Source organism: Panulirus ornatus, chromosome 58 (assembly GCF_036320965.1).
Source record: "Panulirus ornatus isolate Po-2019 chromosome 58, ASM3632096v1, whole genome shotgun sequence".
NCBI classification, from domain to species: domain Eukaryota; kingdom Metazoa; phylum Arthropoda; class Malacostraca; order Decapoda; family Palinuridae; genus Panulirus; species Panulirus ornatus.
In genome coordinates, this window is record NC_092281.1 from 33,505,456 (window position 1) to 33,519,439 (window position 13,984).

The 13,984-nt window shown below is 43.5% G+C and overlaps 1 non-coding gene across 1 annotated transcript; it reads right to left on the minus strand.

Annotated features, from left to right (window-relative positions):
• Window positions 1–13,629: 13,629 nt before the first annotated feature.
• TRNAA-GGC (transfer RNA alanine (anticodon GGC)) lies at window positions 13,630–13,701 on the minus strand. The gene has a single exon. It is a non-coding gene; the product is annotated as a tRNA-Ala (tRNA).
• Between the last annotated feature and the right edge of the window lie 283 nt (window positions 13,702–13,984).

Below are 13,984 nucleotides of genomic sequence, written 5' to 3' on the forward strand. Positions count from 1 at the left end.
GTAGCGCAAGGAAACAGACGAAAGAAATGGCCCAACCCCCCCCCCCCCATACACATGTACATACACACGTCCACACACGCAAATATACATACCTACACAGCTTTCCATGGTTTACCCCAGACGCTTCACATGCCTTGCTTCAATCCACTGACAGCACGTCAACCCCTGTATACCACATGACTCCAATTCACTCTATTTCTTGCCCTCCTTTCACCCTCCTGCATGTTCAGGCCCCGATCACACAAAATCTTTTTCACTCCATCTTTCCACCTCCAATTTGGTCTCCCTCTTCTCCTCGTTCCCTCCACCTCCGACACATATATCCTCTTGGTCAATCTCTCCTCACTCATTCTCTCCATGTGCCCAAACCATTTCAAAACACCCTCTTCTGCTCTCTCGACCACGCTCTTTTTATTTCCACACATCTCTCTTACCCTTACGTTACTTACTCGATCAAACCACCTCACACCACACATTGTCCTCAAACATCTCATTTCCAGCACATCCATCCTCCTGCGCACATCTCTATCCATAGCCCACGCCTCGCAACCATACAGCATTGTTGGAACCACTATTCCCTCAAACATACCCATTTTTGCTTTCCGAGATAATGTTCTCGACTTCCACAAATTTTTCAAGGCTCCCAAAATTTTCGCCCCCTCCCCCACCCTATGATCCACTTCCGCTTCCATGGTTCCATCCGCTGACAGATCCACTCCCAGATATCTAAAACACTTCACTTCCTCCAGTTTTTCTCCATTCAAACTCACCTCCCAATTGACTTGACCCTCACCCCTACTGTACCTAATAACCTTGCTCTTATTCACATTTACTCTCAACTTTCTTCTTCCACACACTTTACCAAACTCAGTCACCAGCTTCTGCAGTTTCTCACATGAATCAGCCACCAGCGCTGTATCATCAGCGAACAACAATTGACTCACTTCCCAAGCTCTCTCATCCCCAACAGACTTCATACTTGCCCCTCTTTCCAGGACTCTTGCATTTACCTCCTTTACAACCCCATCCATAAACAAATTAAACAACCATGGAGACATCACACACCCCTGCCGCAAACCTACATTCACTGAGAACCAATCACTTTCCTCTCTTCCTACACGTACACATGCCTTACATCCTCGATAAAAACTTTTCACTGCTTCTAACAACTTGCCTCCCACACCATATATTCTTAATACCTTCCACAGAGCATCTCTATCAACTCTATCATATGCCTTCTCCAGATCCATAAATGCTACATACAAATCCATTTGCTTTTCTAAGTATTTCTCACATACATTCTTCAAAGCAAACACCTGATCCACACATCCTCTACCACTTCTGAAACCGCACTGCTCTTCCCCAATCTGATGCTCTGTACATGCCTTCACCCTCTCAATCAATACCCTCCCATATAATTTACCAGGAATACTCAACAAACTTATACCTCTGTAATTTGAGCACTCACTCTTATCCCCTTTGCCTTTGTACAATGCCACTATGCACGCATTCCGCCAATCCTCAGGCACCTCACCATGAGTCATACATACATTAAATAACCTTACCAACCAGTCAACAATACAGTCACCCCCTTTTTTAATAAATTCCACTGCAATACCATCCAAACCTGCTGCCTTGCCGGCTTTCATCTTCCGCAAAGCTTTTACTACCTCTTCTCTGTTTACCAAATCATTTTCCCTAACCCTCTCACTTTGCACACCACCTCGACCAAAACACCCTATATCTGCCACTCTGTCATCAGACACATTTAACAAACCTTCAAAATACTCATTCCATCTCCTTCTCACATCACCGCTACTTGTTATCACCTCCCCATTTACGCCCTTCACTGAAGTTCCCATTTGCTCCCTTGTCTTACGCACCCTATTTACCTCCTTCCAGAACATCTTTTTATTCTCCCTAAAATTTACTGATAGTCTCTCACCCCAACTCTCATTTGCCCTTTTTTCACCTCTTGCACCTTTCTCTTGACCTCCTGTCTCTTTCTTTTATACTTCTCCCACTCAATTGCATTTTTTCCCTGCAAAAATCGTCCAAATGCCTCTCTCTTCTCTTTCACTAATACTCTTACTTCTTCATCCCACCACTCACTACCCTTTCTAAACAGCCCACCTCCCACTCTTCTCATGCCACAAGCATCTTTTGCGCAATCCATCACTGATTCCCTAAATACATCCCATTCCTCCCCGACTCCCCTTACTTCCATTGTTCTCACCTTTTTCCATTCTGTACACAGTCTCTCCTGGTACTTCCCCACACAGGTCTCCTTCCCAAGCTCACTTACTCTCACCACCTTATTCACCCCAACATTCACTCCTCTTTTCTGAAAACCCATACTAATCTTCACCTTAGCCTCCACAAGATAATGATCAGACATCCCTCCAGTTGCACCTCTCAGCACATTAACATCCAAAAGTCTCTCTTTCGCACGCCTGTCAATTAACACGTAATCCAATAACGCTCTCTGGCCATCTCTCCTACTTACATAAGTATACTTATGTATATCTCGCTTTTTAAACCAGGTATTCCCAATCATCAGTCCTTTTTCAGCACATAAATCTACAAGCTCTTCACCATTTCCATTTACAACACTGAACACCCCATGCATACCAATTATTCCCTCAACTGCCACATTACTCACCTTTGCATTCAAATCACCCATCACTATAACCCGGTCTCGTGCATCAAAACCGCTAACACACTCATTTAGCTGCTCCCAAAACACTTGCCTCTCATGATCTTTCTTCTCATGCCCAGGTGCATATGCACCAATAATCACCCACCTCTCTCCATCAACTTTCAATTTTACCCATATTAATCGAGAATTTACTTTCTTACATTCTACCACATACTCCCACAACTCCTGTTTCAGGAGTATTGCTACTCCTTCCCTTGCTCTTGTCCTCTCACTAACCCCTGACTTCACTCCCCAGACATTTCCAAACCACTCTTCCCCTTTACCCTTGAGCTTCGTTTCACTCAGAGCCAAAACATCCAGGTTCCTTTCCTCAAACATACTACCTATCTCTCCTTTTTTCACATCTTGGTTACATCCACACACATTTAGGCACCCCACTCTGAGCCTTCGAGGAGGATGATCACTCCCCGCGTGACTCCTTCTTCTGTTTCCCATTTTAGAAAGTTAATACAAGGAGGGGAGGATTTCCGGCCCCCCGCTCCCGTCCCCTCTAGTCGCTTTCTACGACACGCGAGGAATACGTGGGAAGTATTCTTTCACCCCTATCCCCAGGGATAATATACATATATATATACATATACACACACACACACACACACACACATATGCACATACACACACACACACACACATACATATATATACATATGAAAAATGTAAGAACAATTTAGAAACAAACTTTTAGCTTGAAATGAATGAAAAAAAAAATGAATATATATATATATATATATATATATATATATATATATATATATATATATATATATATATATCCATATATATTTGTATGTGTATATTTGAATATATATAGGTTGAAATGTATAGGTATGTATGTGGGCGTGTGTGGACGTGTATGTGTAAACATGTGTATGTGGGTGGATTGCGCCAATTTTTCATGTGTTTCCTTGCTCTACTTCGCTAACGCGGGATACAGCGAGAAATTATAAGTAGATAAAGTATACATGTAATGGGAGTGTGTGTTTGTGGTAGTAGTGCGTGGGCGTGTTAAGCGTGGAAAGGAAAGCCCATTAAAGTCCTTTTTTTGAGACTAGAGGTTTGAAAATGGGGTTTAACGGGCCTCGGTGCCTCTATATATGGTGAAATATGTGCTTGCCATTGGTTGACAATGATCTACCAATGAGAGGGCTACATTTGATATAGTTTGATAAGTTGTAAGGGTGAAATTCCTATGTATTGTTTCGGTTAAGTATCAGTAATTAGGTAATATCGTCTTCGGTGGCGCTAGTGCGTTTTATGCACTAGCAGACACAAACTCCCTCCCTATTGGCTGAAGAAAAGGCATAAGCTCCGCCCACCCTGCCTCACTTGATCCAGATGAAGGTTGAAAGGCAATTTTATACAATTATCTCTATGTATATATGGAAAAAGGTAAAATATAATGGTGTCATAAGATAAAGCTTGCTGTGTTGTCTATGTTTCATAAGATACATACAAAGAAAAATGCACATTTCACAAAAGCACACGATGATAGGCACAGAAGGTACAACTGCTACTTTTACGTCCATCTGACCCGGTATATATAAGAATGTTCCTATGTATACATCATCTTTTCTAGCCATTCGAGAAGGTTCTTGCTGCTCCTGTCTCGACCACGTGTTAACCACGTGGTTGATGGAGGATTAACTGCCAGATCCCACGAAGAGAGAAGACAGAAGACAGAAGAGAGAAGACAGAAGAAAGAAGTGGATTGTAACGTTGCCTCCCGCGTTGGTCCTTCCCGCGGGAGACCGTTACGGTGACGACGCCGGCAGGCTGTTCCCTCACCACCCTCGCTGCTCCCCACACCCCCGCGTTGCCTCCAGTCCATCTTCACATCCCTTTCTTATTTTTTATCTTTTATCATCCATCATCCATTTCTCGACCGTTTGGCTTGAGCAATCTCTACCCCAGCTTCCCCACCCCATTCTGGAAAACTCATTTTCCTGAGGAGTGGAGGCTGGAGTGGACCTGTTCTCACCTGACGGGATGGAGACCCTCACACTATCTCTTACCTCTCCCCTACCTTGGACCGTCGAGCCTCCCTCACTCACGTTTTCTCGCACTAGGACACTGATGCCACCAACATGCCGCCCGAAATACGTCTAAAATCCCTCAAAACTGATTGTCTCCCTCCTTCCACGTTCGAACTCCTGTCCATCGTCTTTAAGACTACTGAGATCAGTCCTACTAGGGTCATTCAATTCCCCTCGAACAAATACCAGTTTAAGATTTGCTTGGGCAAAGATAGTGATCTAGATAGAATCCTATCTAAGCCTCTCCTTGATGAACTAGCTCAAAAAACTACCAAATCGTTCAGGACCGCTGCCCCCTTCAAGCTAGATGTACTATTATTGCCTACAATGTTGATGAATCTGTCTTGTCCCTCAGCCCTTCGGAGATTGTTGAAGCCATCAATGGCGAAAACAATGACGTTAATGTCATCAACGTCTATAAACCGAATAACTCCAGATCAATAAAGATACAATGTTCAAACCCGACCGAGGCCGATCGCCTGCTCTCCCAGGGAGTCCTGTTCCCCATGATCTCTGTGCCAGCAAAATCCCTGAAGAAAGATGAATATCTCGACGTACAACAATGTTTCAAATGTCTGAAATACGGACATGAGACTAAGAACTGTAAAGAACCCCACCAAACGTGTGGTCAATGCTCGGAAACTGGTCATGGTTTTCGTGAGTGCAAGGTTCAGGCAGCGAAGTGTGTCAACTGTAAAGGTAGACATGTTGCTGTATCTGGGCTGTGCCCACGTAAGAAGGAGCAACTCCGCACAGTGCGTCAGGCACAATAGTCCAACTCACCTCCTTCCACAAACCCTCACCTCTACGCAACAGTTGCTGCTGCTGCTCCTCCCCCTGCCACCCAAGCTTCTCCTATCCCAACTACTAATTCTTCAGACCTCCTCACCCTACAAGGTAGGATGCATGCGTGCTACCTAAAAGCGTTGTTCCTGAGCAGGGAAGATAAGTCGGAATTCATCAGAATTTTCGATTTGCTGCTTGCTCACAACAACCTACCCAATGTACGAACTCCACCTGAACTCCTCAGCTTTCCCGCCACCAACCATCCCTCACCGACCCCTGTCTCGTCCACCACCCTGACCCCTAACGAAAACGTATCCCAGGAGACCCCCAGTAACACTTCCAACTCTTCCCCAACTACTCAACCTGTCACCCTCCCAGCTTCCAATACCCCCTCCGCACCCCCTAACACAACTCCATCCACAACCCCCCCAACCCAACACCAACAATCCTACTGTATCTCCAAATACCGATTCCTCTCCCACCCCCACCGTCCCAACTTCCACCACCACGACAGTTCCCCACGAACCTCCACTCACCAATCCCCCCCTCCCCCCTCCCTCCGTCCCGAGCCTAACCCTCCCAGAGGAGCCCCAGCACCTGACCTGCCGACACACCAGCCAACCCACCAACGGTCAACCTTGACCTTCAAATTGTCGACAATGACCCTCTCCCCTCCCCTCTCCCCACTCCTGACCCCTCACCAGATATATCCCGACCCAAGACGAGAAACATGATACACGTGAAACACTCAAACGGTGCGTCAACGGCCTTCATCGACAACAGACACAGAAGGCCAAGAAACTTCCATAAGTCGTAAAATGCTAAAAATCTTAGTCTAACGTGCGCAGCTATCACAATGGCCGTCATCTGATTGCCACTCTCCTCGAAGAGAAAAAACCCGATGTTGTGATACTTAACATCACATGTATCACCAACGGATACAAAATTAGACATTACGGGTATACATCACGACAGTCTCCAGACAGTAGACACGAGGGAGTTGCCATTCTCATACGCAACACCATCGAACACGAATACCTCGCCACCTCATGGCAATACGAACACTTTCTAGCAGTTAAGATAAACACAATACATGGCTTCATTATCTTCTGCATTACATACTCTCGACCCAACACTACCATTCCACTCCATGATCTCTACACAGTATTCAATCACACACATATCCCAGTCTACCTTCTAGCTGACCTCAACGCCCAACACAGAACCTTCCACCACAACAGAAACAATTCTCATGGTGATGAATTATTCGCTTTATACTCTTACAAACATTTTAACTTCCTCGGACCTTACTTCCACACTGTCTTCACTGGCCAAGGAGGAAAAGGCAGACCTGACCTTGTCTTCTCCAACAGAGCCAGTAATTATCTTCAGAATTTGCAATCTCCAGGACCACTGTGTGGTTCCGACAACATCCCTATCTTTCTTCATCTCTCGTCTAACCCTATCCTCGTCCCATCACCCTCACACTACTACTACAAAAGAGCAGACTGGGAGAGCTTCAAAGACACTCTCTCCAACTGCACTTACACCACAAACTACGAAAATCACCCAATAACACTAATAGACACAGAAATAGAACATATAAATGAAACAATCATACAGGCAACTGACATTTCTATCCCCAGATCTTCATTTACTTCAAGATACTCCTTTTTCCCTTCTTCCAAAACAACAAGACTCATCTCGTGCTACCGTCGACGCTTTGAGCAAAACAGACATCGGTTGAGCCTAGTACAGTGGGACCTCACCTCCCTACGAAACCACACACTCAACAGCCTTCTAGAAGACCACAATAGACACTGAAAATCTCTTATCACCACAACAGAACAACACCGAATCAAATCTCAAGAGTTTTGGAACAGAATCCGAAAGCTACAAAGAATACCGAAATAGACTTTAATAGGCTAAATGACGACAACACTCTACACCATAACCCACAAGACATTGCCAACATTTGTCAACAACACTGGGAAGGTATCTTTCACCCTCACCCCCTCACCCTCTGGCGTACGAAAACACTCAAATTGTCACACAACACATACAAAACAGACCCAGTCACTTCTACCCAGAACAGATCATACACCTCCAATCGCTTTCACACGACCACCTTCTCACAACTCCCATAAGATCGAGCGAGGTCAAATTCCTCCTCCTCAGATCGCCAAAGTAGCACCAGGTAATTCAGGCACTGGTTACCAGCTACTTACACATCTCCCTAACAACACTATTAGAGCCATCACCTTCCTCTTCAACGCGGCACTAGCCTCTGGCTATCTTACCGCGGCCTTCAAAACAGCAACAACCACAATGATACCTAGATCAACAAATCTAACAGAGACTCAATGAACTACAGACCCATCAGCCTACTTGAGTCCATTGGGAAGACATTTGAAAGAATCTTAAACAACAGACTTAGACAACACCTTACAAACAACAACCTACTCTCACACAAACAGTTTGGCTTTCATCAACATCGCTCCACACAAGATGAACTCAACATCATTACGAACTACATAAAAAACAACACGCGGACACACAAAATGACCGCACTCATCACATAAGATGTTGACAAAGCCTTTGACACCGTGTGGCACGATGGATTGAGGTATAAACTAAGCATCCTATTCCAACTCCCACGACCCACCATTAAGCTTCTCTCTAACTATTTTCGTAACAGAAAAACCCAAATCAAATACAAAAACACTTACTCAAACTACTTCTTCCTTAATGCCGGTGTACCTCAAGGCTTCGTGCTGGCCCCCACTCTCTACACACTCTACTCAAATGATCTTCCCAATCCTATACACCTGGACTCCACCACTCTCCAATATGCAGATGATGTCACGCAGCTAATCAGAGCCAGATCCCTCACACATTTAATCAATAGAACCCAACAGGAAATTGACCACGTTTCGCTCTGGGAGTTGAAATGGAGGATTAAAACAGATCCTGCAAAATCCAACATATCCTACATTAATGTACGTCAGAGATACAACATAACTAATGTCTACCTACACTCCCGTATACACCGACATTTACCCATTTCCATCTCAAACACCAACACTATGCTGGGCCTAGATTATGATGTACACCTGAGAATAAACCGACATATACAATTTAGAGCGGCTATTGCGAGAGCAGAGCTCGCAAAATTGTATAGATTCAGAGAGGCGCAATTCAAAACCAAATTGCACCTCTACAAAGCATTAATACGACCTCTTATCACATACGCCCCTTCAGCTCTCGAACTCGGAGCCAAATCCAACATCCGTGCACTCCAAATCATTCAGAACAATTTTTAACATCAAATGGCACGAGTTCATTAGGAACACAGAACTTCACGAGAGAGCACGAATCCCTCCTCTAAACATCTATTGGAGGATATTGTTTGAAAGACAAGTAGAGCGATTTCAAATACATCATACTCACTGGATTGATTACTTCAACAATCTCCTGGGAATAGATCACCCAGGTAACATGTTTAATATACAACCTGGACAACATCCAGTGCCAATATATTAAAAAACTAAAAACCCATATAGATCTTGCTGCTAAGTCCGTGCGGGGAACGCCTTGGTAAAATCAGTGTCCATCGGCCAGAGATACGATCCATCTCCTCCTATATCCCTTAAAAAAATAAAAATAAGAAAATTAAAACGAAAATAGATAAAAAAGATACAAAAAAAATAAAATAAATTGATAAAGAAATGAATATTAAAAAAGATAACTAAAATAAAACTTTGTCCTCCACTCATCATCTCCGCCCTGCTTATCCTATTTTTCCTATGCAAGCTGGGTTAAGCCCTGGCTCTTTTCCTCCCTCTAAAGTTCACTTCCTCTAACAATTCTTGCTCTTTCCCCCCCTCTCTTTTCCCGCCCCTCCTTGGAAGGGACTTTTCATCATCATCATCATCAGATGGGAGGTAGGTTTGGGACGAGACTCAGGCCGAAGAGGAGAGAAAATCTTGGGACAAGAGTCAAGCAGGAGGGGGGAGAGAGTGGCTTGGGACGAGAGTCAGGCAGGACAGGAGAGAGAGGCTTGGGACGAGAGTCAGGCAGGAGAGGAGAGGTACCACGTCAGTCTCTCGTTCCCATACACAAGTCAAGTCCAGTCTTTCCGCTGCCACTCCAAACCTCCAGCCTGACCCAACAACACTGTGGTCTGCATGATGGAAGCACACATGAAATATTCACAAGAATTTCCTTCTCTACACTTGCCTCCAGAACTTTCTTTTATGCTTGTAGGTCCAGATGTTTACGCCAGGCCTTAGCACACACGCCATTGAGATCACCAGTCGGTCAAATGTATACTGTAAACACATAATGACAAAGGAAAACATACTTACGGTTACGTACATACATGCACGTATAACCTTAATGGTCAGGTCAAAGGTCAGGCCATCATAATACCTGAAGGTCGCGCCGTCGTTTTCAACCACACAGATCTTTCAGAGCTTCATGCCTGAGTACGATACCACATTACCAGCTTCCAATATCATACTACCTTTCCCGCCACACCACACAACAGCCTCACCTTAATGTCATGCAACATCAACATTTATATTTGGTCTCTGACGACAACCCCGCCACCACCAGCAGACCCATGCAGGCCCCCCATGTCACTTACGTCACTACAGTTTCCAGGCATTTTAGTGGCTGTTAATTACCACTCCTCTGACTCAGGCAGCTTTCTTACCTTCCTGTCTCACCCAGACGTTGTCTGCTGGCTCTCACTCCACAAACATACAACCTCTCCTTCCCAGACATAACACATCACAACACCTTACTCCCACCACTTTCATCTTTTTCTTCGTGACAATACATTTTTCTGCGGAGAGCGTTACGCGCTTGCCCTGCCTTTTGGCAAAATCTCGTTAGATGAACTCTTAAGCCAGAACTCGCTCTCTCTCTCTCTCTCTCTCTCTCTCTCTCTCTCTCTCTCTCTCTCTCTCTCTCTCTCCCCAGCCAGCCACTATGAATGTAGATTGCGTGACTGAGTGGGAGCGATGAAGTTCTTGCCATATGACGGCGAGCCACTCTGCACCCCACCCACCCACCCACCCAGCACATATCAACTTGCCTCTTGGCTGAGAGAGAGAGAGAGAGAGAGAGAGAGAGAGAGAGAGAGAGAGAGAGAGAGAGAGAGAGAGAGAGAGAGAGAGAGAGAGAGAGAGAGAGAGAGAGAGAGAGAGAACCCTCCTATGAGTATTTACGATCACAACAAAATACTGATAACAAAGGCCCCGCTGGGAATCGAGCCCTGACCAACGGTTTACGAGACAGATGTGCTAACCACGTCCCTTATCTTTCATCATCATTTCTTATGTTTACTATCAACAATGTCTTTTACTAACATAAATGATATGTATAGGTATTTAATTAATGTTTTCCAACAACGCGTTGTATAACTCTTCGTTATTGAAGTTCATTTCGTGTAATGGATCATGCATTACAAAATGTGTCTATCCACACAAGTGTTACACGTCCCAGGTAAAGATATATTCTAGAGATAGTGTATATCTAACATATATATGTGTTTTATAAATATTTATAAAAAGTTTTCCTGAGGGACAATACCTAAGACTTTCGTATTAAAGTTGATCAGTTGTAAGTGATCAAGCATTACAAAGGTGTGTCCATTGCCACAGGTGCTACTGATCCCGGGTAAAGGTATTTCACCATCTTTGTATCTTTAACCTTTCTAGTTATACATGTTTCATCCCTGATTCCATCCTCACAATCGATGACCAATCAACTACCGCGGAGGCGTAGCACAGAAATCATTGGGCCGCAGAGGACCAATCATAAATCGCAAGCAGCAGCGGTCCACCAATAGGGAGTCGACACACAGTAGCGCTGGCCAAGTGGCTACCGGGGACACAATATGGAGGAGTGGCCACGCCCGGACACTGGCTCATCTGGGTCTATTCCTTGCTCTTCATAATCCTAAACACAATATCTTTTCATCGTAGGGAATTTATTACCTCATTAACGGAGTTACGATCTGCCTTTATTTCCGATCGTTTGAAGATAGTAAGAAGGTCGAGAGTGTGATGAGTAGGGACACAAAAATAGTCCTTCTCAGGAGGAGGGTAACAGGTCCTGAGTCTCAGCCCAGGTGATGGTGTGAACAGTAGTATTATTATTACCACACATCACCAGCACACCTTTGATGGCGCTCCTACACCTTCGTATTATTATTACCACGCATCACCAGCACACCTTTGATGACACTCCTACACCTTCGTATTATTATTACCACACATCACCAGCACACCTTTGATGGCGCTCCTACACCTTCGTATTATTATTACCACACATCACCAGCACACCTTTGATGACACTCCTACACCTTCGTATTATTATTACCACACATCACCAGCACACCTTTGATGGCGCTCCTACACCTTCGTATTATTATTACCACACATCACCAGCACACCTTTGATGACACTCCTACACCTTCGTATTATTATTACCACACATCACCAGCACACCTTTGATGACACTCCTACACCTTGGTGGCTGCTGCACTCCACACAGGAGCAGGGGATGATGGCACATATCTATGAAGCAAAAAGGTTTTCGATGAAACTGTGCTATTTCTTCCCTTCCCTGGTCGATGATACAGCCTTTCCCCAAGGTTACTTGTCATTCCTGGTGTAACGACGTACGGGTTGAGTCCGGTAACACCTTCTGAATAATAGTATGCGACAGAGTGGAGTGACCAGGAAGAAAAGCGTGTTCTGCACCTCAACTGACTGATTATATGATAAGAATAAAGAGAATTACACACATAAATGTCACTTGCAAGGATCAAGCCAGAGATGAAGCATTGATAACTAGAAGGGTTAAGGAAACAAAAATTGTAAAATACCTTTACCCGGGATCAGTAGCACCTGTGGCAATGGACGCACCTTTGTAATGCTTGATCACTTACAACTGATCAACTTTAATACGAAAGTCTTAGGTATTGTCCCTCAGGAAAACTTTTTATAAATATCTATAAAACACATATGTATGTTAGATATACACTATCTCTAGAATATATCTTTACCTGGGACGTGTAACACGTGTGCGGATAGACACAACTTTGTAATGCATGATCCATTGCACTAAATTATATCTTCACTATACCCTCTTCTTCACCACACAGTTGCTTCTACCATACCATCATCATTGTACTCTCTAATGTTCACTAAAAATAATTTTTATCTTCACTACATAATCATTTCATATAAACTTTACTCTTTAATAACCCTTATCTCTACTACATTCGTATCTTCACTACATTCGTATCTTCACTACAACCTATCTTGACAATATCCTTATCATCACTATACTCTTCCTCACTACACTCTCATCTTAACATCATCCTTCTGTTTACCGAACTTAGTTCAAAGTCTGACTTGAACGTAGCTTTGTAAAGTTTGTGTTCCTCATTGTGTTACTCCCTTATTATCATTGTAAAGGCAATTGTCACTACTCCCTAACTAAACCCTAATCGTCACTACACTCTCATCATTATCATTACTTCTTGATGTTCAATACAAAATCTCAACTTATATATTTATCTTCACTACAGAATAATTTTCATTGCACCTTAATCTTCATTACTCCTTGTTTCAGCTACATCCATATCTTCCATTCATTCTTATATCTTATATTAGTTACATCTTTACAATATCTTTATGCCTTCTCTGTTCCGTCTTTAGAAAAATTGAAAATGAGAGTAAAGGATTTCCGGCCTTCTGTTCCCTACCCTTTTAGTCGCCTTGTACGACACGCAGGGAATACGTGGCAAGTATACTTTCTTCCCTATCCCCAGGGATAACAGCATCTGGTGTTCCCAGACGGTCACCCATCCAAGTACTGACCAGACCCAACGTTGCTTAACTTGACTGATCGAACGATATATATATATATATATATATATATATATATATATATATATATATATATATATATATATATATATATATATATATATATATATATATATATATATATATATATATATACAGACACACACACACAAGACTGAAAACAATGAATTTCCCAAATAAAAAATGGAGGCGCCGGGGTTTGAACCCGGGTCCTCTCGCATGCCAAGCGAGTGCTCTACCACTGAGCTACGCCCCCAAGAACATATTTTGTGACTTTGTATTATATGAAGCACTGAGATTACCACGGCAAAATACTGTTTGACAGACCGTTGCCGACTTGCCGGCAAGATAACCACAGAGTAAGTCTCCATGTTCCTCTCGTCTTTTCCTCTCAATTTTCCACGAAGAAATGAGTTTTACTTTTTTATTGTCGTTGCAATAGACTGGAACTAAGCAATAGACTGGAACTAAGCAATAGACTGGAACTAAGCAATAGACTGGAACTAAGCAATAGACTGGAACTAAGCTGACCTGGTATG